Genomic DNA, 5,000 nt, shown 5'->3' on the forward strand with positions numbered 1-5,000 from the left:
CTAGGTTGATTGAATTACAGTCAAAATGTCATGGAAATGTAAATTTGAAACTGTTGTGTTTAAAAGTGTAACTTGGACCAGTAGAAGTATACTTGTAACATACACATTTTTCGCATACAAACATTCCTTGCGGTTCAGAAGTGTTAGTGATTGACTGTAACAAAAATCCAGAATCTTTGTTCTCAAATGAGCATTGAAAGGTCCTTGTCTTTTTGTAGGAAAATAATGGAGAATCACCTAAAAGTCCAGTTAGTTCATTGGAGCTATTAACAATATTCCAATTAGCAGTTATGATTTCCCTTATGCTGTGCATGTCTCTGCAAATGGGGATCGGGAAGCTTAACAGTCTGTCTGTAGAATGTGTCTGTGTTCCCATTCCATGTGCAGAATGGGAAGTGGGGGTAGACCTTGGCTGAAATCCACATTTTAAGATAGGTTGAAATTTAGTGCTTCTATCCCTTAAGACTTCTGCTGCAGTAAATCGAACCAAGGCAGGTGGGTAATGTCTTTGCAGAAATAATCCCCTTAAAAAGTTAGACTCAGTAAGGAAAACACTGTCATCACTGACCAAACGTGACAACCTGATAAATTGACCCCGTAAAACATTACATTTCATGAAATAGGGATGTTGACTAGTGAAATTCAAGTAATTACTCCTGAAAGTATCTTTACGAAAAATATTAGAAGACACGCAGCCGTTTTCATCTATGGAGACAGTAGTGTCCAAATATGACACACATTTCCCACAACCAGCCAGTGTAAAAGACAAAAAAGAAATGCTAGCATTAATGTCTTGTAGGAAAATATCCAATTGGGCAGATGAACCAGTCCAAACAAAAAAAATATCGTCAATGTAACGATGGTAAAGTCTGGTGAACGAAAAACCTGGTAAATGTCTTAAAGTTTCAAGCTCCCAAGTCGCTAGTACAAGGTTTGCATAAACTGGGGCTAATTTTGACCCCATAGCCACTCCTTTAATCTCCTGATACAATTTTCCATTAAAATGAAAGAAATTATTATGTAGAACAGCTTCAGTTAGAACTTTCACAGTGGAAATAGACACATGGTTAAACATAGCATATTTTTTCAAGTAAAGAGTAACCATTTGTAACCCTTCTTTATGAGGAATATTAGCGTAAAGGGAGACAACATCAAGTGTAACAAAGAAGCTGTTAGTTTAGCAGTAAAAAATTCATTTAAAAAACCCCAAGAGTCCCTTAGGTAAAACGGAGTCTTTGTATAACAGGATTTAAAATAAAATCAACATATTCTGAAATGCGTTCTGTTTTCGTGCGTTTACTGGAAATAATACGTCTGAATGGAGGATGTGTGTGTGTGTGTGTGTGTGTGTGTGTGTGTGTGTGTGTATATATATATATATATATATATATATATATATAGATGTGTGTATGTGTGTGTATATATATATATATATATATATATATATATATATATGTATGTATATGTGTATATATATATATATATATATATATATATATATATATATATATATGTTTGTGTGTGTATATATACATATATATATATGTGTGTGTGTATATGTATATATATAGATATGTGTGTGTGTGTGTGTGTGTGTATATATATATTTAGATTTATATATATTTATATATATATATATATATATATATATATATATATATATATATATATATATATATATATATATAGTAGTAGAAAGAGAAGTGAGCAAACGCTTATGGAAAACCCAAGAAATACTGTAAATATATTTTCAAAGAATGGTGCTTTCCTCCTTGGCTACTGCTGTTTAAAATTCTTGTTAAGACGCTTCTCCTTGTTTCTTCTTTAAAAGAACTTTTATTAAAATAATTTAAAACAAAATAAAAGCTACAAAAAACAGAACAAAAACCCCAGCGTTAGCAGGTGCTGTGATTCAAAGTGGTATAATCCAAAGAGGCACGAAAAAATTTTTAAATCACCGTTTATTCGGAGAATAAAACATCAGATAAGCGCTTTCGCATTCCTGCTTCATCAGATCACGAACAAATCAACATTAAGCTCACATCATTAAATACTATAACAATTAATCAATCATTAAATGAATGATACAGAACCTATTTAACATTTCAAAGGGCAATGTTCTTAAAACATACATACGGTGCATGTGCTCATCAAGCATAAGCATCAAATCTCATACACAATTATAAAGTTATAGAAAGTTGTGGAAACTGAAAATTTATATGTGTATATCATTGTTTAAAAAATTACATATAAAAAATATATAAATGCATAAAGTAGAAATCAAATAAAATGAAATATTGAAAACAATACTAAAATAACACATACTGCCCAGTATTGTTCAATATAAAAATATACAAATGAAAAACACTGATAGAAAACAATAATTGTGATGAAGGGGAATATACAAGGAACAAAGGACTGATCATCATACACTTTTATTTAACGTTTCTCCTTTGCCTCAACTTAGGTCTAATTGAAGCTCTCTCATTTAAACCTGATCCTTTGTCTGCTTTCAATGTTATTATCCATTCTGTTTCTTTCCCTTCGGTGTATGTTCTAATATCGCCACCTCTGGGATTGGGATATATCACTTCAAGTACTTTAAAAGAGAATTTGTGTTGTATATTTGTCATAATAATATGCTTAGCTAAAGCATTCTGTGTGGTACCTTTCTTCATGTGATAAATATGTTCCCTCATCCGATCCCTAAAAGGGCGATTAGTTTTGCCAACATAAAAAGAAGTACAGAGTTGGCATCTAGCTAGATAAATAACATGTGACGTCATACAATCAGCTGTAACAGGTGTTTGGTAATACTTTCCATTATCAGGATGAAGGAAACCAGGTGTACAATCTATATAGCAACAAAAGTTGCAACGACCACATGGTTGGGTGTAACCATCTCTCATGTTATTGGCACTGTTGACAGTGTGACAAAGTCTCCTTTTCAAATTATTCTTGTTCTTATATAAAAAACTTGGTTTATCTCCGACTATACCTCTGATCTCATCATTTGTGCATAATATTTCCCAATGTTTACTTATTACCTCTCTGAGTTCATGGCAGTCAGAGGAATAATAAGTAGGGAATTTGAGGCCTTGGCAAACGCCAGTATTGACGGCTGGTACAAGTACTGACTCAGCCGGTCCAAAGTATGGTAACCCTTTGGTAGATCTTACTTCTAACACATCGCAAAGATGTCTGTCGACTTCTTTATTGCTATAGCCTCTAAGGGACAATCTATTTCTCAAGTCATCTAATTCTATCTCAAACCCAGAGTCTAGGGGGTTGAGCCTCGAGGCTCTGATAGCTTGTCCTCTGATTATATTCCTAAAGACTCGTGGAGGGTGCATACTTGATCTAACAAGTAGGTTGTTACTGTAACAACTCTTCCGAAACACCCCTGTATTAATATTGTCATCAATCCTCTCAATGTACATATCAAGAAAATCTAATCTATACTGTGAATGTTTCATAGTGAATTTAAGACAACTGGTAAGACCATTCATGATTGTAAGGAGTGTTTCTAGTTGTTCCAAAGTACCTCTCCACAAGACAAACAAATCGTCTACAAAGCGACGATAAAAAACAACATGCTGTTGGAATAATTCTTCTTTAAATAGGACATGTTCTTCCCAGTAAGCCAAATACATGTTGGCGTAGCTGTTGGCACAAGGAGTGCCCATAGCTACGCCATCTTTTTGTTTATATACACAATCATTGAATGTAAAGAGGTTATGTTCTAAAACCAACTCAAGGAAGCAAGTTATTAAGTCAATGTTCACAGGGGTATAATTACTATGTTCCCTTAGGTAATCAGTAACATATGATAACCCTATACTGTTTGGTATGACTGTGAACAAGGATTGGATGTCAAAAGTGACAAAAAAGTAATCAAGTGTTATACTCATATCCTTAACACAGTCATATAACTCCAGTAAAAATTGTTTGGAATCTTTTAAAACAATCCTATTAGAGTTTAACACTTGTCTAAGGTGTTTCTCTACATAAACAGATAGGTGCTCAGTCACCCAGCCTCGACCTGACACTATCGGTCTCCTAGGTGGATTGGCTAAGTCCTTATGTATTTTCGGGAGACCATGTATGGTAGGTGTCATGGGATGGTGAATTATAAGGTACTCATATAAATCCTTATCTATTAACTTCCCCATGAATATATCTTGTATGGTATCCTGCACATGTCTAATGGTAAGTTCCACATTTTGTGATGTAGTTTTTACATAAAAATCATCACTTAACATAGATGTCATCCGTGCGGTGTAGTCAGAAATATCCATCACAACTACCTTCCCACCTTTGTCTGCAGGTCTAATAATAATGTCTGGGTTTCTCTGCAATTTCTTAAGGCTTGCTCTTTCTCTATATGTGAGATTATCTCTTTTAAGATAGCGTTTGTTAATGACCCTATTCTCATAATAACTATATAACTCTTCTTCAGTGAGTCTCATATATGCCTCTACTAAAGGATGGTTAATAGGTGTGTATTCACTAAGATTCTTAAATCTGAATACTGTATCTCTATGAGTGGTATCTTTGAACATGTATTTCAACATAACATTCCTACAGAATAACTTTAAATCTAAAACAGTATCTGTCAACTGGCTCTGACAACTGGGAATAAAATTTAATCCTTTATCCAACAGTCTGTGTTCATCGTCACTTAAAATGAAATGAGAAATATTGTGGACTAACGTTTGCTTGTCCACATTTTCCTCAGTGTCTTCTGGGGGACATACTCCTCCGAAAGCTTCCTCTTCTGTCTGCCCCTGCTCATGGATCGAGAACGAAACGTGTTTTTCTCTGTTCTCACTGGCAGGGGAAAAGACAGATGTGGAAGTGTACTTGAAATGGGGGTGGGGGCTGAGTGTGTAGTAACAGTCTTGGGTCTCACCACTGGTCCATTGTCTAAAGACAAGGGTTTGGATTTTTCCTGATGTTGATTAGTAGTGGTATTGATTATATTAACATCTGGATATAAA

Source organism: Protopterus annectens, chromosome 11.part0, assembly GCF_019279795.1.
Source record: "Protopterus annectens isolate FY-2018-M chromosome 11.part0, PAN1.0, whole genome shotgun sequence".
Classification (NCBI taxonomy): domain Eukaryota; kingdom Metazoa; phylum Chordata; order Ceratodontiformes; family Protopteridae; genus Protopterus; species Protopterus annectens.